Below are 27,221 nucleotides of genomic sequence, written 5' to 3' on the forward strand. Positions count from 1 at the left end.
TTTAGATCTTCTGTAACTGTTTATTTTCACCTGCTTGATTGTCTCAAAGGGGAGTGTCAAAATGTCTCATACAACTGTTGCTTTGTATGTTTTCTCTCTGAAATTCTGTCAGTTGCTGCTGTACCTTGAGTTTGTGTAGTTAACTGCGTGTGTGTTCATGACGGTTACATCCACTTACACTATTGTTGCTGTAGAGAGGTCTGATGCCACCATGATTCTTGTTGTTTGGAAGTGATCTGTTCTTCCTCTTTGTAACCTTTTGGAGTTACATTTGAGAATAGCCTTTGATATTCTTAAATGTCACTAGGTCTATTTATGAGTATTCATTCATTAGTTTGGTAGTACATGAACACTTTCAATTCAAGCTATTTCATTCTTTCTTTGATTCTAAAAGATTTATCTTCATACTTTATTGAAATATTTCCTCCTATATTTTTTCTCTCCTGTGATTCCTATTATCCTGTTGGTGGCACTTATTCTTCTAGTCACCATAAATGTCTGAAACATTTATCTTCATACTTTATTGAAATATTTCCTCCTATATTTTTTCTCTCCTGTGATTCCTATTATCCTGTTGGTGGCACTTATTTTTCTGGTCACCATTTTTTTTAATACTTTCCCCCTCTCATTTAAAAAAACTTTTATTTTGAAACAATTATAAACTAATAAGTGGCAAAAATAATACACAGAGGTCCCATGCACCCATCTCCCAGCCCCCTCCAATGGTGGCATCTTACATATTATAGTGCATTATCAAAACAAGAAATTGATTGGCACAATACAATCAACTAGATTATAGGACTTAGACATCATTAGTTTTGGCAAAACTACACCCAAAATGTCTTCGTATAAAACTCTGTGACAGGGGCTTCCCTGGTGGTGCAGTGGTTGAGAGTCCGCCTGCCGATGCAGGGGACACGGGTTCGTGCCCCGGTCCGGGAAGATCCCACGTGCCGCGGAGCGGCTGGGCCCGCGAGCCATGGCCACGGAGCCTGTGTGTCCGGAGCCTGTGCTCTGCAACGGGAGAGGCCACAGCAGTGAGAGGCCCGCGTACAGAAAAAAAAAAAAAAAAACAACTCTGTGACAGGTGGCTGCCCGTAGGTGGTTGTGGCCGCTGTGCCCAGAGGGAGGCGGCGGCAGCGGTGGTGGCGAATGATGCCTGGGAGACTCCTCTGGGGGGACATTTTGGAGCTGGAGGCAACTTTGGAGGAGACCGACAGCCAGAGGAAGGAGAGGCAAAAGAGCTCTGTGGATGACGGAATTCGGATATGGGATTATGGACCTGTACTTCCCTTATAGGGCTGTTATGAAGATTTAAACAAGATAAGCCAAAAACATATTACACAATGCTGGAGTGACAGAAGGAAGTCAAGGCAGCATGATGACTCAGATGGGAAATCAGAAACAATAGAAAATGGTGTTGCAGATGACCGGGATGCTCCCAAACCCAAAAGAGCTAAAATGAAAGAGAAGCTAAATGGTGACACCGAGGAAGGATGTAACAGACTTTCAGATGAATTTTCTAAATCTCATAAGACAAGAAGAAAAGATCTCTCAAATAGAGATATTGATGAATATGAAAAAAAATCAAAGCGAGTGTCATCCTTAGATAGTTCTACTCATAAATCAAGTGATAATTAACTAGAAGAGACCCTAACACGTGAACAGAAAGAAGGAGCATTCTCCAATTTCCTTATTTCTGAAGAGACTATAAAGCTTCTGAAAGGTCGAGGGCCAACATATCTCTTTCTTATTCAAGTTAAGACTTTTGGTTCTGTATATGAAGGAAAAGATTTAATTGCTCAAGCACGGACAGGAACAGGAAAGACATTCTCTTTTGCCACCCCCTTGATTGAAAGACTCCAAAGAAATCAAGAGACAATTAAAAAAAGCCGCTCACCAAAGGTACTTGTTTTGGCTCCTACAAGGGAACTGGCAAACCAAGTAGCCAAAGACTTCAAATATATAAGTAGGAAACTAGTGTGGCGTGTTTTTATGGTGGAACATCGTATCAAAGCCAAATTAATCATATTCAAAATGGTATTGACATCTTGGTTGGGACCCCTGGTCGTATCAAAGATCATCTGCAGAGTGTCTGATTAGATCTTTCTAAACTGCACCACGTTGTGCTTGATGAAGTGGATCAAATGTTAGATTTAGGTTTTGCTGAAAAAGTTGAAGATATTATCCACGGATCCTACAAAACTGATTCTGAAGACAATCCTCAGACTTTACTTTTTTCTGCAACTTGCCACAGTGGGTATACAAAGTTGCAAAAAAATACATGAAATCCAGATATGAACAGGTTGACCTTGTTGGGAAAATGACTCAAAAGGTTGCCACTACTGTGGAACATCTGACCGTCCAGTGCCATTAATCTCAGAGGCCAGCAGTTATTGGAGATGTCCTTCAAGTCTACAGCGGGTCTGAAGGGAGGGCTATTATCTTCTGTGAGACCAAAAAGAATGTAACTGAAATGGCCATGAATCCACACATAAAAGAGAATGCCCAGTGTTTACATGGCAACATCACACAGTCACAAAGAGAAATTACACTGAAAGGCTTCAGAGAGGGTAGTTTTAAAGTTTTGGTGGCAACCAATGTGGCTGCCCATGGTTTGGACATTCCTGAGGTTGACCTGGTGATTCAGAGTTCACCTCCACAGGATGTTGAGTCCTATATTCATCACTCTGGATGCACAGGTAGAGCTGGCCAGACAGGGATTTGCATATGTTTTTATCAACCAAGAGAAAGATATGTGGAACATATGTCAATTAATATGTCAATTAAGATATGTGGAACAAAAAGCAGGAATTACTTTTAAACGTGTAGGTGTTCCTTCTACAATGGATTTAGTTAAATCTAAAAGCATGGATGCCATCAGGTCGCTGGCTTCCGTTTCTTATGCTGCTGTTGATTTTTTCCGACCATCAGCCCAGAGACTGATAGAAGAAAAAGGGGCAGTAGATACACTGGCTGCAGCATTAGCCCACATCTCTGGTGCATCAAGTTTTGAACCATGTTCTTTAATCACCTCTGATAAGGGGTTTGTGACCATGACTCTGGAAAATCCAGAAGAAATACAGGATGTTAGCTGTGCTTGGAAAGAACGTAACAGAAAGCTGAGTAGTAGTGCTGTGTCCCAATCTACCAGAATGTGCCTCCTAAAAGGAAATATGGGCATTTGCTTTGATGTTCCCACACTGAGTCAGAAAGGTTACAGGAAGAGTGGCATGATTCAGACTGGATACTCTCAGTGCCAGCCAAGTTGCCTGAAATTGAAGAATATTATGATGGAAACACGTCTTCTAATTCCAGACAGAGGAGTGGCTGGTCAAGTGGCCGGTGTAGCCGGTCAGGTAGACAGAGTCCACAGGGGAGTGGGTCAGGAAGCCGACAAGATGGTAGAAGACAAAGTGGGAACAGAAATCGATCAAGAAACGGGGGCCACAAACGGAGTTTTGACTGAGATAGTTGATCTACCAGTGTGAGCTTGCCTATTTCTGCCTAATCATGTACATTATCCACCAAAAATTAGGTCATCATAGTTGAGGTCTGTTTCTGCTATTTGCAAAGAAGTTGGTTGTATTTTTTTAAAAAGTATTTCACAAGAATGGTTGTAAACAAATCTACTTACCCAGTTATACCTTTGAATAAAAAAACCTCCTTTTATTGTCTCTTTAAAAAACAACAACTCTATTTTATCACACATATAGAGTCATATAACTACTACCCACAATTAAAATATTGAAATATTCCATCACCATAAAGGAATTCCCTCTCCCTCTCTTTCCCCTTCTCTAACTCCTGATGTACACTTATGTATCTCCATCTCTTTAATTTTGTCTTTTCTAGAATGTTATATAAATGGAATCATACTTTTTTTTTTTTTTTTTTTTTTGTGGTACGCGGGCCTCTCACCGCTGTGGCCTCTCCCATTGCGGAGCACAGCCTCCGGACACGCAGGCTCAGCGGCCATGGCTCACAGGCCCAGCCGCTCCGCGGCATGTGGGATCTTCCTAGACCGGGGCACGAACCCGCATCCCCTGCATCGGCAGGCGGACTCTCAACCACTGCGCCACCAGGGAAGCCCAGATCATACCTTTTGAGATTGGCTTTTTTCACTCAGGATAATGTCCTTAACATCCATCTAGGTTGTAAAGTTGCATGTATCAGTAATTCATTCCCTCTCATTGTTGAGTAGTATTCTATGGTACATCAGAGTTGAACTATTCACCCATTGATGGACATAAGGGTTATTTCCAGTTTTTGGCTATTAAAAAACTTCTATGGAGCTTCCAACCCAACTTCTTACCCATGTCCTGCTCCTCAAACCCTTCTTCTATGACTCGGAAATTTAAATCAAATTGTCTAGTAGCTTCCATCTCTTCTGGGAATGATGCTTTCACTCCCTTGATCCTCCACCTTTTTGCTTTGATTGAGCTGGCTGCCCTATGAGGACACTACTTTCTCTGAACTGTGATTTCTCTGAACTGTGATCAAGTCTTTTTTTTTTTACATTTTTATTAAACCCACATACCTCAGGGCCAGAAGATGGTTGGGTGTCCGTACTCCATCTTGCTACTTCCCAACCTTTACTCCTAACTTCATCCTATTCGCCTTCAAAAACCACTTATTTTTTGAGATTCTCTCCACCTGGATGGATAACTCTCTCTCCCCTCTCCTGGCCTCATCTGCCGACCTTCTGTTCATCTCTTTTATCACCCTCTTTAGCTCCCCTAGCTTCTAATAGTCATCCTCCTTGCACTGGAATTTTATTTTACTTTTTTCATGTACAGGGTTTTTAAAATTGTGGTAAAATACACATAACATAAAATTTACCATCTTAACCATTGTAAGTGTGTACACTTACAAAGTACAGTGGCATTAAGTACATTCACATTGTCGTGCAACCGTCATCCCCATCCATCTCCAGGATTCTTTTCATCTTGCAGAACTGAAGCTGTGTACCTATTATACAATATTCTCCCCTCCTCTGAGGCCCTGGCATCCCTGATTCCACTTTCTGTCTCTATGAATTTGACTACTATAGTACCTCATATAACTAGAATCATAGAGCATTTGTCTTTCTGTGACTGGCTACCTTCATTTAACATGAAGTCCTCAAGGTTCATTCATGTCGCAGCATGTGTTAGATTTTCCTTCTGTTACATTAATGAATACTATTCCATTGTATGTACTTATCTATATTTTACTGATCCATTCACCCATCAATGGACACTTGGGTTGCTTCTACATTTTGGCTACTGTGAATAATGCTGCTATGAACATGAGTGTACAAATATCTGTTCATGGACTGGAATTTTAGTATTCACAAGGATAATGCACCCAAAACTCTGGCCTGTTGGCTGTTTTTTCCCCTCTTCTCCATTGACCCTCCTTTTCCTCCAGTCCTTCTTAGACACACATTCCCACTGTCTTACTCTGGCCCTTGTCACTCCTAGAAATTGCACCACCTCTGATCTCAAAGATGTCACTTTCTTACTACCCATCAGCCCCCTCCTGGCTTCACTTCCATCCTCACCCAGCCTAGATCACATGGTCCATAATTATAAGCACTCCTCTAAAAACATTGCTAGCTCCCTTGCTCTTCCATTTCTCCATAGAATGTGGCCTATAAAATTTTCTTTTCCTATGCCTCCACTTCATCATGGGAACATGGCTAAGAGAAAAATCTCACAAGTCAGCTGTTTTCACTTTGAATTTATGATCCCTTTGCTCGAATGAACCCCTTCCCCTCTCCTTCCCCTTCCCTAGCCCCAGATGTCCACTTATCTGTTCTCCATCTTTATAATTCTGTCATTTCTAGAATGTTATATAAATGGAATCATGCAGTATGCAATCCTTTGAGATTGGCCTTCGGCTTTTTTTCACTCAGCATAATGTAGAACACCTGTTCTACTCTGTTCTGGACCCGCTTTCCCTTTGTCCAAGTGATGACCTCATATCTTTATATCTCTCCTCAAACCACCTGTACACCCTTTCCTACCCACATTCTCTATTAGCTGTCTTACTGCAGGAGTCACTGAGAAAAAATACCCATCAGAGGGAAATATCCTGTCTTATTATTAAATGAGGTAATTCACAGTGAAGAACTTAGCACAGAGCCTGCCATATAAAAACCACAATACAGATGTTAAGTTTTATTGGTATTATTGTTGTCTTACCACTGCCAGATATATCCTGAAACCCATGTACTACTATATTTGTTGGGGATGGGAAAGATGTTGTCTGGGACACAGTCTTAGTCTGGACAATAAAAATAGTTTTCAGGGGATAAAAACAAATTCACAGTAGGATGACTTCAGGAGTGTAGAAATTGATCATTCAGGAACCAAAGTGATAACCTGCAGTGCAAACCAACTGACATTTTTTCACCAGAAGACCTCTAAGTTCAAAATATTAAAGGTTCATCTGAGTCGTTGGGTAAAAACTGGTCATCTGTGCTCTCTCAATGCTTTGCTGACAACTTGAAATATGTCAAACTCCGGGTGTTACTGAAGTGCACTTTATTTTTTTAAATGAAGCCAAAATCATAATTTATTACTTAATATATGTCAGCCATATGGACTAGGTACTTTTTCTTTTTTGAATGAAAGATTATTTTTTATTATTATTTATTTTCAATAAATTTATTTATTTTATTTATTTTTGGCTGCGTTGGGTCTTCGTTGCTGCGCACAGGCTTTCTCTAGTTGTGGCGAGCAGGGGCTACCCTTCGTTTCAGTGCATGGGCTTCTCATTGTGGTGGCTTCTCTTGTTGTGGAACACGGGCTCTAGGCACGCGGGCTTCAGTAGTTGTGGCACGCGGGCTCAGTAGTTGTGGCTCACGGGCTCTGGAGCGCAGGCTCAGTAGTTGTGGCGCGTGGGACCTGTTGCTCCGTGGAGTGTTCCTGGACCAGGGCTCGAACCCACGTCCCCTGCACTGGCAGGCGGATTCCTAACCACTGCACCACCAGGGAAGCCCCTGAATGAAAGATTCTTTAATTCTACAGTGATTACAATTTTTGAAAGTTTCACACACGATTCCATATAATCCTATAATAACCTTTTTTCCCCCTAACCTTGTACTGCCCCTCCCCCTTCCCTCTCCCCATGGGTAGCCACTAGTTTGTTCTCTGTATCTATGAGTCTGCTATTTTTTGTTTCATTCTAAAGTGCACTTTAATTATGCGCCAGATCTCTTAAGTGGAGATTTGTTACTATACATAGAGGCAGACACACAATAATAACTAACTTTTATGAGGTCAAAAAATTTTTAAAGGAGATGCTCACAATAGCTAACTTTATTTTCCTTGGAAAAGCTCTAGTAACTTAATTAACTCACTGATGTTGGTTCCTCAGCTACACTTGAGATGATCAATGACTCAGGCTTTTAAAAAATTTTATATTTTTTCCTAATTTACAAGTGTGCAGAATTTTCTGTGAATTTGTGATAACTGTAGGGGGAGTGATGAATATAAAATAATGTATTTTATTTATAGCCTGACCTGTAAGCATTTTCTTAGAACATATTCAGTAAATCAGAATCATAAATAACTTACTTCTAGTTTTTGTGAGAATTCTGAATGGTTAAAAATGATACAGAGTCCAGGCTGCCATAAGACAAATCACAGAATACTAAATTGACTTTTACAATCATTCAGTTTTTATTGGAGCAAATAATCATGCTTAGAGAACCTTCTGCTTACATATAAAATGTTTTAAGTTCTAATTTTAGTTTGTACAACAACCAATATACATGTAAGTCTCATTAAGGAGCAGAATAATGGAATTGCAGGATAGGAGATTACAAGAGATTAAAACTCCCCAGCATTTTCTCTTCCTAGTAATCTAATAAATGAAATTAAATAGCAGATTCACTTATGATAACTTCTAGCTTGGTGACCCTGGAAGATTCACTAAATCTTTAAGCTTCAGGTTCATTATCTCCAAAACTCTAATAGTAAGTGTACCTAATCCAAAGGGTTGAATGAGGATTAAACGAGATAATGCATATAAAGAACCCAGAGCATAGTAAGTAGTCAATAAATATTAATAGTTATTATATCATGTATTTCATCTATCAAATAATTATTTAAAACATTCCAGACAGTGTAAAACTTGCATTTAGACCAGAGGAGGTAGGTAGGGGTGGGAAGGAGCACACCAGCCTTGGCTTCCGCTGGGGCCCAGAAACAAAGGATGAGCTTCTGGACAACCTAGAGCACCTGAATACTACAGGGACAGCTCGAAACAGCTTGGGGCCACAAGGCTCATGCTGAGCAAATTCCCGTTTCTACAACATGACCTCACGTTGGTCAATGAAAGGAAACTCTGTAGCATTTAAATCAAAAATTAATCTTCAAAGGAAAAGTGAACATAACTGGGTCAGCAATTAATGGTCCATCTCATGTTGCTCTCTTAAGGTAGTGAAAAATAAAAATTGGATAATTTTTAGTTTGAAACAGTCACATAATCAACACAAACATGGATTTGTGTTTTGTTCTGCTTTGAACTACTGGGAAAAATCACATCAATTATTCCCCACTGGACTATTTTTAACATTGCATGGCCAGAACTTAACATTACAATTTAAAAACAATCATATTATCTTGGATCTAGTGAACTTTTAGATATTTATTTCATGTACCATTGCACAGAATAGAGAAATATATATGAATCATATCTTTTCATATTTTTTCTTATTTGTTTGGTAGAAATGGCCCAGAATTCTCAATTCATTGCATAATTATTAAATGCCTCATTACTTTACTTGATTCATCTCTAGTTTCTTTTAGTATTCTCCAAAGTTGTTTTCAGTAGTCTTTGAAAACTAGAAGTGAAAATTCCCTTTATTAAAAGTTCAGATTGGAAAATCCCTTTCTTAAGAGAAATTATTTGTTTTGGTTTCTAGAAGCTGGGAGCCCCCACATAGTTTTCCCTGTGGTAAGATGACATGGATTATGAATTCAACAAATAATATTAAGGTCAGTTAAAAGACCAACTGTTAATATATTGAGAAAACATATCAAAAATGACAGAACTTGATGATATACCTTGGTGGATAGTAAACGGCTTCTCAGAGCCCAAACTCCAAAATGGAAAACACTGCATATCCTTTGGCTGGACCCATAAATTCTAGCAACTGGTTGTGATAGACATTGGTATGAAATGCTTTTAGACTAACAGGTAAGTGAATCAAGTTTATAAGGCTCCTTGGTCTTTATGCCTCTATCAGTAGATCTCAGGACAGGGAGAAGGGGGTCCACTTTATCAGGATCTCAGGTCTAGGAAGGGGAGAAGGTTGGAAAATTGAGTATGCATTCTGAAAAAGCTTCACAGATCTGAAATATACCTCTCTTGTCCTTTGTTCAATACATTCTACACTGTAAGTCAAAGAGTGTCTGCAGAAGATGCTGTCCATTACCCACCCATACCCCCCTAGCCCATATCATTTTAGTATACACTGTCCTGACTTTCAATTGCCAGCACCTGGATTTCTTGGAGTAAATGGCTTTTCTTGACCACTAGAATCAGGACTGTGTGTGGGTAAGGAGGAATTACCACCACTGGAGAGCAGTCTTGAACTAGTGACTGAGGAAGCTGGTGCATAAATACCTCAGTTCCCTCCTCTCTGTGCTGGTAGAACTTTGTGGTACATTTCCAAGCCATTTCCCAGAACTCCCCGGTGGGATTAAATTTCAGTGGCTCTTGGTGGTAACTTGCTTCCACTTTATTGGCTTCTTTCCTTCCCTGTCATGTTTCTCCATTCCCCAACTGGTGTTTCCTGGAGTCATGTCTCAAATAAATGGCTTGTACTTGAATCCTTGCCTTAGGTCTGCTTCTGGGTAAACCCAATCTGTGCCAAATGTACTACTCTTCTTCTTTTCTTTCTTTATAGTTCTCTGATATCCTAAATACTTGCTCTACTGGTTTGTACTTTAGTGACATATACTGCTGAGGTTTACACACAGAAAAAAAATCAAAAGCAAAAACATGAACTCTTCCCCTCTTCCCCACCTATTTTTTAACTAAAAAAAAATAAAAATAAAAAAAAAATCATTTAGCAGAAGTAGCTCTTTCATACTTTTTCATGCCCACTTGCCCTCATATAGTTGTAGTCACATATAGCTACTGAAAACTACCATTCAAACCACCTATCTGGGGCTTCCCTGGTGGCGCAGTGGTTGAGAGTCTGCCTGCCGATGCAGGGGACGCGGGTTCGTGCCCTGGTCCGGAAAGATCCCACATGCCGCGGAGCGGCTGGGCCCGTGAGCCATGGCTGTTGAGCCTGCGTGTCCAGAGCCTGTGCTCCGCAACGGGAGAGACCACAACAGTGAGAGGCCCGCGTACCGCAAAAAAACCCCCCAAAACCCCCCCACCTATCTGAAGGGAGAGTCAACCATCCTTCTCTCCCATCTCTACCCTTAAGGGAGAAGGATATTCTTTGGATATTGAGCATCCACTGAAATCACTGAACACATCAGTTATTCTATAACGCCTGCTGTCCAACATGGTAGCCACTAGCCACATGCTGCCCCTGAGTACTTGAAATGTAGCTAGTATGGCTGAGGTATTGAATTTTTAATGTTAGTTAATTTAAATTTTAATTTAAAACCATTACTCAGCTCAAATACTGGAAAACTTCTAAGTATGTCTGAGACAACTTGTGTAGGAGAATCTACTTTTTTCAAGTGTAAGTTTTATAACATCTAAATACAGATCAAGTATGTCTGATGAAAATATAGCATCCAAATTGAGATGTGCTGAAGTGTAGAGTACGCACTGGAATTTGAAGACTAGCATGAAAAATATCATTAGAAATTATTAATATTTGACAATAATGAGATACGTTAACACTGATAAGATATTGAAATGATAACATTTGTGCTAATTGGGTTACATTAAATATATTAAATTTAATTTCTCCTGCTTCTCTTTCCTTTTTTTTTTTAAATGTGGCTACTAGAAATTTAAATTACATATGTGGCTCACATTATTTTTCTATTGGATAGCGCTGCTCAGTCACCTTACCTACAACTTATATTTGCTAGCCTAGTGGGTAAAATCATGGTTATATAAAAAGATTAAGACAAAGAAATAACACTCTCTTTTCTTAAGGGGTTGACATTTCAAAAGGAATGTCACAAGTTCGGTAGTAATACTGAAGCTAAACTTAAGAGCAAAATAAAAAGAAAAGGCATATAAAACTTTCTCATGGAAAGTAGCTGTTTTTTTACATGAATAGATTACTGATATTAAAGTTAATTACAGAAAGTGATTTAAGAAACAATGTTTTCCTCTTTAAAAGCCTACAAAGCTTGCTCTGCCTGAACATTGAAGTTAATGCTCTGCCGATGTCAGCTTTCTAGACTTGAATGGGATAAAATAATCAGGCAATAAGGTCCTAGAAGAGGCCTCATCATCCACCCTGACATCATCTTCTCCTTCATTTTACAGATGAGGGAAATATGGACTAACCAGGTTAGGTGACTTTTTAAAGGTTAGAAATGATTTTGTAAATAAGTTCATTTGCACCCTTTTTTAGATTCCACATATAAGCGATATCATCTGTCTTTCTGACTTACTTCGCTCAGTATGACAATCTCTAGGTCCATCCATGTTGCTGCAAATGGCGTTATTTTGTTCTTTTTTATGGCTGAGTAATATTCCATTGTATATATATCCCACATCTTTATCCATTCTTCGGTTGCTGGACATTTAGGTTGCTTCCATGCCCTGGCTATTGTAAATAGTGCTGCAATGAACATTGGGGTGCATGTATCTTTTTGAATTATGGTTTTCTCTGAATATATGCCTAGAAGTGGGATTGCTGGGTCATACTGTAGCTCTATTTTTAGTTTTTTAAGGAACCTCCATACTGTTTTCCATAGTGGCTGTACCAATTTACATTCCCACCAACAGTGTAGGAGGGTTCCCTTTTCTCCACACCCTCTCAGCATTTATTGCTTGTAGATTTTTTGATGATGGCCATTCTGACTGGTGAGAGGTGATGCCTCATTGTGGTTATCAGGGGATAAACGGGGAAGGGATAAACTGGGAGATTGGGATTGACATATACACACTGCTATATATAAAATAGATAACTAATAAGAACCTACTGCATAGCACAGGGAATTCTATTCAATACTCTGTAATGACCTACATGGGAAAAGAATCTAAAAAAAGCATGGATATATGTATATGTATAACTGATTCACTTTGCTGTACACCTGAAACTAACACAGTGTTGTAAATCAACTATACTCCAATAAAAATTTGAAGAAAGAAATGATTTTGTTCTTTCTCAAAGGAGACGAAAAACATTCATTCTCAAATATAATTTATGTTCCTATTAGTAAAACGCTTTCTGTCATTGCAAAGCTCATACATTTAAACTGGTGGTTCTCAGATGGACCAACTCTTCTTGATATTTCCTTCCATATTTCCAAATATGTTTATACTAACATTTCTTGGATTATTAATTTTGGACATTTTCTATTGACATCCTGTCATCGTAGATGACTTAACTCACATGCACTCTACCATCCCTACATCCCCACCTAAGCCCTCATTGGATGAATCAATAATACTCAATGCAAATACTGTTCATTGTAGAGGCAGGTAGTATATTACAATTATACACCTTTTCTTCATTTTTCCTGAAGTTAATAACGGCATCATTCTCCCATTTGCCTGGTTTTCCATATTCCCATTGTTCCCTCCACCCCCAATGCTACTATCTCTGCACGTGCTTCCAGATAACATTTTCTATAATCCTCAAACACATTAGTTCCACTTGTGTTTTATATGGGAACAATCCCCTCGTGGAATCCTCTGTCCTCCTGCTCCAATATGACCTGAATTCTTTGAAGCTCAATATACAGCAATTATCAGGGGCTTATCTTACACAGCAATCTAATAATGGAAAAAATTTTACTTGACTTTTCACTTTTAAAGTCAACTGTATAACTGTCTCTGATTTGTATTTTGCAGACATACATTAAATAACAGCAAAACAGTACCACCACCATCACCAACAACCCAGCACCCCACACACTGAAAACGCTGATTGGTAGTTCTCATGAGTACGTACAATGGAAAAGAGATCCCTTATTTTAAGCATTTTGGTTGCCCCTCCAGCAAAGGCTATCACAAGCCATAGAGGTTTAGCCTCATTGCTGCCCAGACCCTGGCTGCTTCCAAAGTGGCCCTAAGGTCTGGAGCGCACAGGGGCTGGTGTCAGCGAGGTTTCCAGGGTTACTAACTATGTATCACATCACTTTTGGAAAATAGCATCAGGAGGCTTTTAAGCTAAGGTAATGTGGATCCAGTTGGAATTTCAAGACAGGCTTTAGTATCGTGGTGGTGGTGGTGGCATCTGGTTCCTGATTACCTAATCTCATCCACAGAAAGTCCACGGAGGAGATTCCTGATGTGGGCAGAGCTATGAAGGACTCTTGTGGAACCACAGAGCTCTACTTCAGGGAGCCACCCAGAGACCACCTGCCAAGTCCAAACTCCATATTTTGCAAAAGAGAAAACTGAGGCCTAGGAAGCTTACCCAAGACAAAAAGGAAGCCGGTGGCAGCTTCTAAGTAGGCTTTAAAAACATTCAGAAAGATGAAAGTAACTGATTGGTAACAGATAAATTATGATCTTACAGATGGATGTTGTCATTTTGTGTAAGCTAAGCTTCCTGAAAGAAGCAAAATCATTTAAATATTCATATCAATAATTCTAACTCTTGGGCATTTACCCTGTAATATTAACAACTAACTGTGTAAACTGAAGCATCGAATCACAATCTTTCTATATTCTTGTTGTTGTTTTTTTTCCTAAACCACATGAAACACAAATCTTGGGGACTTATTAATTATTTATCATCTGGCTTTGGAGGCAATAGTTGAAGCAAGTTATAGGTGAGTGCTAACAGGCTGATTCTGGAAAGACCCAGCCAGTCATAGGTTACCAACCAGAGAAATTAAGAGCCTTTCACTTCTTGTTCAGAGAGAGCCTTGCCAAAATCTTTAGACATGGGAGCAAATTCACTGACTTACTTGTACAAAGAGACAGTGGCCAGTAACCAAAAAAGAAAAAACAAAAATCAAGAACAAATGAACAAAATGAAAAAGACTTGTTTTTCCTTTCTTTTGGATCTGTTTTTTATTTGAATTTTCCAAATTATAGCTAGGTTCTTCTAGACAACCCTGCTAATGCATGGCAATTTTGGCATTTATATTCACTGGCTGACACATGACCACAGATTGCACTGTAAACATCAAGGAACCAAAGGCTTCTTCAGACACCCATCACAGACTCTCCATATGATGCCTCCACAGACAATGCAGAGTGTTCATTATCTGGAGCTAATCGTTTCCCTTTGCTTATTCTAGAAATTGCTACTTGCTTTCTCTTTTGTAGACAACTCTGAAGTGAAACAAAATGATAGCTTTCTTCACTCCACTAACAACTCTCCTTTGGAAAATCATTTGCAAATATTAGTTTCTGAAGCCTCAGAGCCACTCTAACATTACAACCATAAAACTTTGTTTCCTCACTAAAAAACACCACTCTGAATGTCAAGACTTCAGCCTTAAATAAGATTCTAACTAAGGCAAAAGATAGTTACATATTTGAGTTGCTGGCAACCGCTAAAGCATCTTTCAAAATCTGAAACAAATAAATATATTCTAAGTGAAATTTAAGAACGATAAGTCATAAGGGAATAATATTAACGAAAGGATAAATTTAGAGAGCAAAGAAAAGCGTGTTTGATTTTTTTCCCCAGTGTAATGATAGAATGATTATACCAAATGGGGAAAGACTGGAATCATGTTAATCATCTTCAGAGAGTCCAAATCTTAATGGAGTCAATTCGAGAACTAAAATTCTTAAAATAATGCAAAATGTCTTCTGTGGAGAGAGAGAAGGGAGAAGGGGCAAAATATGTGTATGGGATTAAGAGACACAAACTACTATGTACAAAATAAATAAGCAATAAAGATATATTGTACAGCACAGGGAAATATAGCCATTATTTCGTAATAACTTTAAATGGAGCATAGTCTATAAAAACATGGAATCACTGTGCTGTACACCTAAAACTAATAAAATATTGTAAAATCAACTATGGTTCAATAAAAAATTTAAAAAGACATGACAAAGATGTTCATTATAAAGGTTAAAAACTGGAAGCAACTGAAATGCTTAACAACAAAAGGATGGATATATCATTTGTGGAATATCCATATCATGAAATACAAACAGTAACAAAAATATATGAACTACAGATTTTTTTCAACAAAAGATGAATTTCACAAACAAAATATAGAAGGTGATATTGCTTTTTTGGGGGGCTGGTGTTGTTACTTTTTCCAGTTTTATTGGAGTATAATTAACCAATAAAAATTGTATATATTTAAAAAAACCAAAAAATCAAAATCAAAATGTCTTCTGAAAATATATACAATATAGTAAACCTGGCTTCTTCCCAGGAGGAAGGGATTTTATTGATAATAGGAAAAATTCTTCAAGTTCTTAGATTCCTTGCCACAAACAAATGTGCATAAAATAAATAAGCAATAAGGATATTGTACAGCACAGAGAAATATAGCCATTGATTTGTAATAACTTTAAATGAAGTATAATCTATAAAAACACTGAATCACTATATTGTACACCTGAAATGGATATAATATTGTAACTCAACTATACTTTGATTAAAAATAAATAAATTAATAAAATTAAATTGATCCATTCTACTTAAAAAAAAGAATGTATGGTAATGATTCCAACTTGAGTTCTCTTTATTTAAAATTTTAGTATACTTGTATGCATTTTAATGTACCTTTTTCTCAGCCTCAGAATTTCCATCTGCATGCACAGGAATTGTCAGACAAACTTGCTAGGGATCAGGAGGTAAAGAGTTAACAAGGGATTGGGAAGAGAAAAGGAAGATAAAGCAGAAGGTTGAGCAGTAGAGCTGTATCTCTGGGGCAGGCTTGAGAGAGGAAAAGGAGGCTGTAGCATGGTCAGCTGGCCTGGGTCTTGCACCTGCGCTGTAGCAGGAGGGGGGTTCGCGGTCTGTTCCAGAGCAGCCCAGGGAAGACCATGGTATGCTCCATCTTTAACTGGGTGAGGGAAGCTTTCCTGAGCATGACAAGGCTCTCTGACCCTGGTCCTCCCTGGTGGGGTGGAGGCACTCAGAAACACCTATTTCAAAGGGTGAGCTGGGCATATTAACTAGCAATCCTCCCCCACCACTTCCCCAGGGGCAATTCTGGAAGTTGGTGTCAGTGCTACACAGAGAGGGCTCTGCTTCTTGTTGCGGAAAAGAGCTGGGATTCCATGCGCTGTGTCCTCCCACACAGGAGTGGAGGGATGACCTTTGGAACAGGGCAGCAGGTGACCGGGAACAGTGGGATCCACTGTCCTCCCCAGGATCCATGAGAGGAAGAGAGGATGGGGAGGTGACACCCTCGGGAGTGACGCATCTTCCCTACAGGTGTCAAAATCCGTCTTGGTGGGTGTATTCGTTTCCTATTGCTGCTGTGACACATTACCACAAACTTCGTGACTTAAAACAATACTAATTCATTAACTTACAGTTTTAGACATCAGAAGTCTGAAATGGGTGTCACTGGGCTAACGTCAAGGTGTCTGCAGGGCTGGGCTCCTTCTGGAGGCTCTAGGAGAGAACCTGTTTCCTTGGCTTTTCTAGCTCCTAGAGGCTGCTTGAATTCCTTGGCTTGTGGTCACATCACCCCAACCTTTGTTTTCCTTATCACATCTCTTCCTCTTTCTCTGATCCTCATGCCTCCCTTTTATAAGATCCTTATAATTACACTGGATAAGCCAGGATAATTTCCCTATCTCAAGATCCTTAACTTAATTACATCTGCATAGTCCCTTGTGCCATATAAGACAACACAGTCACAGGTTCTGGAGACTAGGTTGTGGACCTCTTGCGGGGAGGGGGCACCATGCTGCCTACCGTAGTGAAGGTGGCAGTGGGACATAGTTTTGGAGTAGGCCTGCCAGGGCCATGCAGTGGGAGCCAGAACTTCCTTGATCATAGTGAATGCCCCTGATTTTCCTAGGTGTTTATGTGGCCTGGAGAAATAAGATCGTTTATGATTTCTCTAAGGTCTTTGTCCTGCTTGAATAGACTGACTTCAATCAGGCACTGATTTCAATAAATGTTAAAGCCATTATTTCTGAGTTGAGAAGGATAATTATTCCCTGTCTCCTTTCTCTCCTCTCTCTCCCTAATAGCTCCTACCAGCCCCCTCCCCCAAACCCAAATCCCAGCACACTGGCAGGCATGCAGCCATGAACAAGAACCTGGGGAGAGAACTGTAAGGAAGGCAGTGACAATCACTCATCATAAAACACTGGCCGGGAGGAATGACAGGCCTGGCATGAAAAAATGAAAAAACGTTGCCTGCGTGGGTGTTGTTGGCATAACAGTGGTAATTTGCCTCCTAGGGTCTAAATATAGCTGCCGCCAGCATCTGAGAACGTAAGAGCTTCCTAAATAATTACCGATTCCACCTCAGCTCCCTCTAGACCTCCGCAAGCCACATGGAGACACGCATGCCTCTAGTTCCTCCAAGAGAATGGCTCGTGGAAAGCATCAAAACAAGAGCCAGCAGATTAACCATGTTTGGAGTGGAAATCCAAGGTCATGCCTGCTTCCAAGCAGCCCAGCCAAATCCAGAAAGATTTTAAAGAGGGCAAAGTGTTGAAAGCTGCAGCCAGATTAACATCCCTCCCCACCGCCCCCCACACCCCGCACTGCCAACCCCCACCATGAGGAGTTACCAAGACAAAGGCCCGGAGGATCTGACGGGAGAGGCTACTCTAGAATCCAGCTGATCTGCGCACGTATCAGACCAAGGGCGCAAGCGGGAGGCAAGAAGAAGACTCATCTGCAGGTTTACTTATCATGAATACTGGTATTGGTTGTGGAGCTCATGCTCACACACTTAAGCCACTGCCTCTGTAACCAGCCCTCATGAACCCAAGCCAGAGGCTAATATTGAACAGTGAGTGACGTCATTTGTGGTGCTGGCCACAGTACAAAAACCGCATTTAAAAGGCATCAAGACCAAAGCAAGGCCTGCCAGCAAGGAAATCCAGGCTCTGCAAAAATGAAAAAAGGTATTCCCTGAAGACTGGCAGCCCTGAAGGGCAAAACGATCCCTTTGCTAGGTTCCCTGCAGTAGAGCGCAGGGTATATTTCCACGCAAGGCTGTCACCCACCTGGTGTTCACCTGGATCATCTGGATGCAAGTGTATGTTCAATCAGTCTACAGCTCTTTACTGAGTGCTCAGCAGTACTAAATGTAAAAGAAAGCGTGAGCCAGTGGAAAGGAAGCATGATTTGGGATAGTTAACACTGGTTTAAACTTCCGCCTTTACCATTTCATAGCTGTGTGACTTGGGCACTTAATCTTAGTGTGTCTCAAATGCTTCACCTCCACGATGAAATAATAACAATAATAATTATTATATATTAATTATATATTATACTTATACATTATTAACAATTTATGTAAATATGAGAATGTTTTATCATTATTATTGCTATGGCTACTTCAACACATTGATGAAACAATAAAATATGAATGTAAAAGTTCTTTTTTATCCTATTAACTGTTAAAAAAATTATATACTACTATTATAGAAGCAAAGTAAATGTTGGTTCTTCATTATGGAATCTAGTTAGGGAAATAATATACACACAAGAAATATTTAAAGAGAAAAACTGTATTTAGCAAAGTGTTAGAGAGTCATGTCTATAGGGAATTAGATTTCCTGATTTCATGTACAGAAGGTTCATCGTGTGGAACGAATCAAGAATAAAAGTGAGAAAACCGTCATCAAGGAGAACTTCATGGAAGAGAAGAGTTTGAACTGGGGATCACGAGGCAGAAAGGACCTGGGAGAACATTCCAGAACATGAGATTTGTGAGCCAATACAAACAGATAGTGCAAAGCAAATCTGTGTAGTTTCTCTGCTTCCATGAAACTTTTCAGACCCACTTAAAACCCTCTTCTACAAACCATGATGGGGAGCAATATGGTCATCTCCAGCAAATCATAAACTGTACATATCTTTTGACACAGCAGTTCCACTTTTAGAAACTTATCCTACAGATGTACGTGTATGTACATATGTGAATATTTATAAAGATATTCACTGCAGCCCAGTTTATATATTTGAAAGGGATAATTTAAAATCTAGAAATATAATCTAAGAGGTCATCAATAGGAGGAGATTGGTTAGAAAACCGTGGTATATCTACAATGAAGTATTTCACCGATTTTACAAAATGCGAAGTATATAAATGTGTTAGATCCACATGCACTGTTGTTGAATAATTGTCATAATTTATTGTTAAGTGAAAAAAGGAAAGTCTAGAACTGTGAGTACAATATGCTACCATTTGTGTAAAAAGAAAAACCACATACAGATTGCTTGTCAATGCACAGACCACCTGTATAAAAGTAAAGAATTCACTATTAACAGATTAGGGAAGAGGAGCGAGAGAGACATACTTTTCACTATATACCCTTTGAATTCCATACCATACTACGTATCACCTGTTCAAATATTACTGTCAAAGTATGGTTCAGTGGCCCAGGGCTGTCAGAGACTCCAAATAAATTTGTACTCTGACTTTAGTTTAGGAAGCCCAGATAATCAATGCTCCCTAAAGAGTCTCTATTTGAAATCCAGGTAGATAACGGGGCAAAATAAATTTATCCAACATAGAGTCCAATCCAGTTCCCTGCGGACTTTATTTAAAAGTCCCAATTCAGATGTTAAGGCCCTCACCCCCAAAGTGACTGTATTTGGAAACAGAGCTTTTAAGGAGGTAATTCAGGTTACCCAAGGTCATAAGGGTGGGGCCCTGATTCTATAGGACTGCTGTCCTTATAGGAAGAGACGCCAGAGCTTTCTCTCTCCACCTTGTGAGGACATTGCAAAAAGGCAGCCATCTACCAGCCAGGGAGAGAGTTCTCACCAGAAACCAACCCTCCTGGCATTTTGATCTTGGACTCCCAGGCTCCAGAACTGTAAAAAAATAAAATTCAGTTGTTTAAGCCACTTGGCCTGTAGTATTTTGATATGGTGGCCTCAGCTGACTAAGACAGGGACCATCATGGACTCTCGGGGTGGGGGACGGCGCTCAGGTCTTTAAGCCAGTGCTCACATCCTCCAGCCAGGGGCGAGCTGAGTTGGCCTGCTCGCTGCAATGCCTGGCCTGCAGAGGAGCACCTCTGAAACACGATAGTGTGGTGCTAGGTAACACTGAAAGAATGCATGCAGTAGCCCAGGGTCCCGGTTTCTGGACACCACCTCCTCCTCCCCCTGCACCGTGACCTTGAACTATCAGCTTCTGCAGGATTCGTCTAAAGAATCTCTAAGTTCCTTGCAACCCGTGGGTTCCAAGATCTGTGACACACAGCAAAAACATGCCGCTGCCAAGTTTGCTTCCAAAAATAGTGCAGTTTCATATTTGTGAAAGACAAATAGCAGCCTGTAACCTAGGAGTTCCCAATCAGTGAGGGCAGATCTACTCTAGATGGCAAAGCCTCTCAAAGCTGACTGCAGCTGCTGAGCCTGCAGACCCAGAATCTACCCCCAACCCGGTCCTGAGTTTTGCGGGCATTCTCAAGGTAGGGAAGGCAGAACATGTTCTACTCTGAGAAGTCACTACTCTGGAAATCCACCTTTCAGAAACCCTGACACTCCAAAAAAGGGCAGCGAAGAGGTCATTCCACCTCACAAACAGAAAAGGCTCTGACAATTCCTGTTGTTATCAAAGTGTGAGAGGTGGTATTGACTGAAACTCACATGGCCCGGGTATCATTCAGACCAAATAAGGAATAGACTCTGCTGATGGGCTGATCCCACACTTGAAAGAGAAAGACCCAAAAATACTCTTGTGGTTGAAACATACACCATAGTGAACTGGTAATATTGGAAAGTCTAACTGAAGTGCTGATAGCTTTTTTTTTTCAGTTTAAGGTTTTAATTCTTATTATCAAGGGTATACATGATGTAGCAACACCTAGGAATGGATATCCTTATGGTCTGGATGTGGAATAACTGCTTTAATGACAGTGAGGTTAGGGGAATGGTGATGTTGTTTGTTACAAACACTCAGGCATGTGGTTTCAAGAGAAAATATAACTCAGGATTGCAGGCAACAATTTCAGATTACTGAACTCATCCTGAACTTTGGAAAGAAATCATTTCCATTATATTCTTTCCTAGCAAAGCTGAAGAAAGAGCTTTATCAGATCAGGAGTTGAAATGGACTTGAAAACTGGTTTTGGAAGGCAAGTAAACCTCTTCAAGGAAACCAGTATAGAGAAATTCTGTCTCCAAATCTCTCCTAGTAGATAGTCCTGAATTTATTCACTTAAGTAGTCCAAATTTTATTCACTTAAGTAGTTCAAAAACTAGAAGGATAAGCTATTTAAACACAAATTTCATAAATACATTCTTGATTCCTTGGGTCAGTATATATAAGGAAGAATCCTGGTTATAGTTTTTAATCCTGGAAAATCTTTAGAACTCTGGATGCAAGAGAGGTTTACCCCTTGAATCGTTATTACAAACTGTAAGTACGCAAGATATATTGGTTTATCAACAAATATATCCAATTTTGAGCAACATCAAATTGCCAGGCAAGTATTAGACTAATAACTTGCAGAATATTAAAAGTAAATGCAATTAAGTTTTCATGCACAAATCAAAGGATGTTCAAAGTATATCAACTTCAGGATAAATACAACTGCCAACGTTGATTTAAAAATTTTGACTTTGCTCTTGGCACACACATAGGTCAAGACAAAGGTAATGGGATTTGTTAAAAATTTGCTGCTTCACAACCCAGATGAGATGTTGCCTAAAATGTTATATTTCAACATGGATTTTGTTTGGGAGGCTTCACAAATGTTAAATTCTCGAGATAGTCATCCTTATTCAAAACTTATTTCAACTTGCTACAATTACAAATGGCACTGAATATAAATAAGTATAACAAGATGGAAGCTTCTCAGTTGAGTTTTTCAAGTCTTATGGAATAATAACTACCAGAATGACTCATTCAGTACTAATTTATCCGTGGCCTTTTGAAAATTGCCACACAGAAAAGGAATTAATAAATTAGTCTGACTTTACTTATAATTGAATAATTATGTTGGGAAAATGTTTGAGATGCACAGACTTAAGATATAGGCTAGAAAATTTCCATTTGATCAGGTTTACGGAACACGTTCAAGAGATCATAGTCCCACTATGCCTATGGTTGTATAAATGTAACCTATCTTTAAAAGTTTAATCAGAATCTGTCAAAGTGAATTGAACTCTGTGTTATTCCACCAAAGCCTATCTCTCGGAGTATCTTCCTCTGCTTCTCCTCTAAAGATATTATTCTATTTATACTTCTCTCTTTCACCATCTTTTGTCTTTCTCCTATTTCCCCAATTCTTGGTCATTCTTGTTAATACTTCCTCTTCGTTTGTCTTCGCTACTCCTTTCTCTCCTGTTTCTTCAGTTTCAATGATTATTCAATAGAGATTTCTGTTTTCTATTCTTAATTGTAAAAGAAGATGGAAGGAGTAGTTTATATAGTCTCCTAGGAGGATTAAAGGTAAAACCAAAATTTTTTTTTTTTTTTTTTGCGGTACGCAGGCCTCTCACTGTTGTGGCCTCTCCCATTGTGGAGCACAGGCTCCGGACATGCAGGCTCAGCGGCCATGGCTCACGGGCCCAGCCACTCCGCGGCATGTGGGATCCTCCCGGACCCGGGCACGAACCCGTGTCCCCTGCATCGGCAGGCGGACTCTCAACCACTGCGCCACCAGGGAAGCCCAAAACCAAATTTAATGATGGCTTTTTTTTTTTTTTAGTTTCCTTTTTATAATCTTTCAATTTGTTTTGTGTTCTTTACAGAACTTATTTTCCTAATTTTGGTTTAAAACAATATCCAAAATAACTCAATAGATTTTTTTTTTTTTTTTTTGCGGTATGCGGGCCTCTCACTGCCATGGCCTCCCCCGCCGCGGAGCACAGGCTCCGGACTCGCAGGCTCCGGACGCGCAGGCTCAGCGGCCATGGCTCACGGGCCCAGCCGCTCCGCGGCATATGGGATCCTCCCAGACCGGGGCACGAACCCGTATCCCCTGCAGCGGCAGGCGGACTCTCAACCACTTGCGCCACCAGGGAGGCCCTCAATAGATTTTTGTATTAAATGTAAGCAAAAGAGTAAATACATTTAATGAAGGAGAGTTACAGGAATGAGAGTACTCTTTTTTTTTAATTAGAAAAGACTTTCTTGAAAAATCAGGATGTTTTAAAGGCATGGTCCAAAATTCTAAAGATAGTATCAATAACTGAAATCTATTTAAAATTTGTTCAATGATTTACACGTGCTTATTGTCAGAAAGAATTTTAAGCGGTTTACAATAAAAACTCACCTCATTTTTATTTAAATTCACTCACTTGAACTTTTGCTTTCATACGAATGAATAACATTTGTGAAATAATGGATCTGATGTGGTTGATACACGTGTGTGTATATGTATATCTGCACTACTGATCCACGCATCACCTCAAATCGTTTCATGGTGTAAGTTCCTACTTTAGTTTGGGGATTACCTCAGGTCTGCTTAGAAAGAGCAAATAATTTTATTACAGATTATTATACAGTCAAAGCAGCAGTAATTGAAGAGTTACAATTCTGAGTATTAGTAATGCTTTTCACCGGAGTGTTTCTTGAACTTTGTATTGTGAAAGTCGCATGCACAACACAGCCTTTACTGTGTTTGATTAAGGACAGGTTGTCTGACTCCTATCATAGCTCTGTCAACAGCCTCTCATTCTAAGAACGGATCTATGATGTCAGCCCTTAATCCAGCTCCCTCCCCACCTCCTTCCTCTCCTCACTATCTTCAACTAAGACACACTGAATGATTAAGAGCTTGGGTCAAGATGATGTGGTTACATAAACACCCACTATTTCTGTCGTAGGGAAATGCTTCCCCTGGGTGTTACTCAGTAGGTTTCTCAGCTCAGAGAATGCCTCTCCTCCCTGGGCTTGCATTGAAAATAATACAGCTTAGCTTAATCCCACTGACCTTTTAAGGAGGACTACGCATGCACCAAGTGACATAACTAAGATTCGAACAGGGCTGGCAGCTTAGAACCAAGCCAGATGTGGTACAGAGTGAAGAACTGCAGAAGGAAGGCAGGGCAAAGAGACCTGGGTTCCTGGGAGCGGACCTTCCCTACCCAGCCACCATTTTCTCAATGAGGTGGTCAGCTTTCATCATTTCCAAGGTCTCTTCCGGTTGTGACATTTAAGCTGTTCAAGGAGCGCTCTCTCAATTCCAAAAGGGAAAGAACGGTCCCTGTACTATTCACCACTGTATGCCTAATGTCTGCAACACCGCCTGACACACAGTAGGTGCTTAATAGCTCTTTGCAGTAAGAATGAAGTAACCTGCCCACCTCCTCACCCCCCCGGACTCTAAAGTGACTGCCATTAATTTAGGAGACTCGGATTCTCCTTCTGCCCTGGTAGAGCTCTATCTCTTGAGCAGACCCAAAATTACTTATTACTGATTGGGCCAAGTATGAGAGGTAAAAATAAACAGTTAGGAAAGGACTGAATTTTGAGAAGAGAAAGGGCCATGGGAATATTTTTAGGGAGCAAACACACCATACAAAACGGTACTGCAATGGGTGCTAGCTTCAAGAGTAATTCATCCCGTAGAAAAGGACACGTACCACGTGGTATAACTCTCTCAGGAGACCCTGCAGAGGGAGGTAGGCAGTGCTTCTCACCCCACCACACACATATATTGATACTGGATTGAACTATCAATACAACCTTGGCAAACCACCGGGACAAACTTTGCTGAAGTCTGCTGAGGGGACTGATGGCGTAGGGAGTGAGAGAAAGGCCTGTCCTCTCTTATTCCTTCACCTTCGCCATTGCTCTTCTCTACTGCAGTCACATTTGCCACATTCCAATCCCCTACATCCACGCAATCCCCAGTGTGCATGCACTCCCTGCCTGGTCTCACCACAACCCCTGAAATCCCAGGGAACGGGAGGAAGGTCATGGGTGCATCCGCTGACCTCATGCGCAAAACAGAGGTACTGCAAAGATTGCATTTTCTTCTATCCTGCAGAGAGGGGAGTCCTGGTGAGGACCCCAGGGGATGGAAGTGCAAGGGCAGGTCAACCACTAGAGCCTTTGGGAAGATGGGGAGCAGCCCTACAAGAGTCTCTGTGCGATCACACACCCTCCACCACTGAGGAGGTTCACCCCACGTTTGTCCAGCACTCGATTTCCATTCTGTTTCCCTTCCAGGTCTTTCCTCGTTCTCACCTTTCTTCTTCCCCAGCCCAGCTTTGAGTGAGCCCTTGATTTAGGCCATCAGAATACCAGTAGCTGCTTAACTCTCAGAATAGCTTGCAGATAGTGGAGGCCCACCAAGGTCAGGGCAGGGAGGGAGGTTCTGAGTGTAAAGAATGGGGCTGTGAACCAGCAACCAATTAGGATTCTGAATTCAGTTTCTCAAACTCGTTATACCTACAGTGGTTCTGTACTGTTTTCTGGCCATTCCTTGCACAGCATTCAATGAACATCTATGAGCACTGACAATGTGCCATGCTAAGCTCTGAGGCTATAACGGTGGGAACACAAGAAAATACACGTTCCCTACTTTCGTGGGGCTTCAAGTTTAGTGGAAGAGACAGATATTAAGTTTTAAAAATATCTAGCCATAAATGTTCAATTACAAACTGAGGTTACTTTCAAGAAGAAAAAGAATGAGATTCTCTGGGAATGTTCTACAAAGGAGCCTGATATAGGGGTAGAAGTCAGGACAGACTTTCTGGAGGACTGACATTACAGTTGAATTCTGACTAATGAGTAGGAAATTTCTCAGCACAGGTCGGGGTGGGAGAAGAAAAACGAGGAGGTAGGAAATTATAACCTCCCTGAGCTTTTTTAAAAAAATTAATTTATTTATTTTATTTTTTTATTTTTGGCTGAATTGGGTCTTTGTTGCTGTGCACGGGCTTTCTCTAGTTGTGGCTTCTCTTGTTGCGGAGCATGGGCTCTAGGCACATGGGCTTCAGTAATTGTGGCTCACAGGCTCTAGAGTGCAGGCTCAGTAGCTGTGGTGCACGGGCTTAGTTGCTCTGTGGCATGTGGGATCTTCCCAGACCAGGTCTCAAACCCGTGTCCACTGCATTGGCAGGCGGATTCTTAAACACTGTGCCACCAGGGAAGCCCCTCCTCCTTGAACTTTAAAGTCTAGTCTATACTCTTCTACATTATTTTATGTAGATATGGCTAGTAGAATCATGTCTGAACATTTTCTAAAAGACAGCTGTTTGTGAGAATACTCATAAGGTAAGAGGTTACAGACCCAGGCGAGTATGGAGACAGGATTCTAATTAGTGGCTCTTGTGTCATCAATACTATGTCTTGTAATCACCCTGTTTTTGTATTTTGAAACTACTTAATTGTCCTTGATGGATTATTTTTTTAAGAAGCTGTCTTTGAGACACATGGACTTCAAAAGTGTTTGCTTTTGTAATATAACAATTAATCCTGGTTGTCACAAGAAATTGCTCTCTACCTCATATTTTACAGAAGAGCTTCAAAATTCTACTCTCTACTCTTCTTCCCTCCAGGCCTGAATGAATCCATAAATCAGCGACTACAGCAGATGACTTCCTTCTTAAAAAAAAAAATAAAAGCTCAAGTGAGGGGGTTTCGTTCCAAAAAACAACACAAGTGAAGGCCCTGTGGCAACAAATGGCACAGAATGTTCAAAGAGTATTGGAGAGAAATGGATAGGTGAGGAAGTATAATCTACAGGGCTTGTAGGGACCTGAGTGCAGAGGGAGGGGTTGGTGCCAAGAATGACCCTGAGATTTCTGATCTACACACCTGTACAGCTGCGGGATTCAGCCATTCTTTGAGTTGGGGACACATGGAAGAAATCCAAGATCAAGCATTGAGAATTCCACATCTAGTGCTGAGCATAAGAGAAGGAGCCTGTAAAAGAGTCAGGGAAGAAGCACCCATGACCAACGCTGCAACCACGCCTGGTAAGAGAGGAAGTATTTTTTTCAGGAACTAGAATCTTAGGATCAGTAGGTTTCTTTAAAA

General features: G+C 40.4%; 1 protein-coding gene and 1 pseudogene across 5 annotated transcripts in view; one reads left to right on the top strand and one right to left on the bottom strand.

Moving 5' to 3' along the window:
• The window catches only part of RNF150 (ring finger protein 150), a 266,420-nt gene that overhangs the window by 113,426 nt on the left and 125,773 nt on the right, over positions 1 to 27,221 (bottom strand). The gene's annotated exons all lie outside the window — the stretch shown is intronic.
• Positions 1,156 to 3,469, top strand: LOC132487285 (ATP-dependent RNA helicase DDX50-like; annotated as a pseudogene).

The sequence above is a fragment of the Mesoplodon densirostris genome, chromosome 1 (assembly GCF_025265405.1).
Source record: "Mesoplodon densirostris isolate mMesDen1 chromosome 1, mMesDen1 primary haplotype, whole genome shotgun sequence".
Lineage (NCBI taxonomy): Eukaryota > Metazoa > Chordata > Mammalia > Artiodactyla > Ziphiidae > Mesoplodon > Mesoplodon densirostris.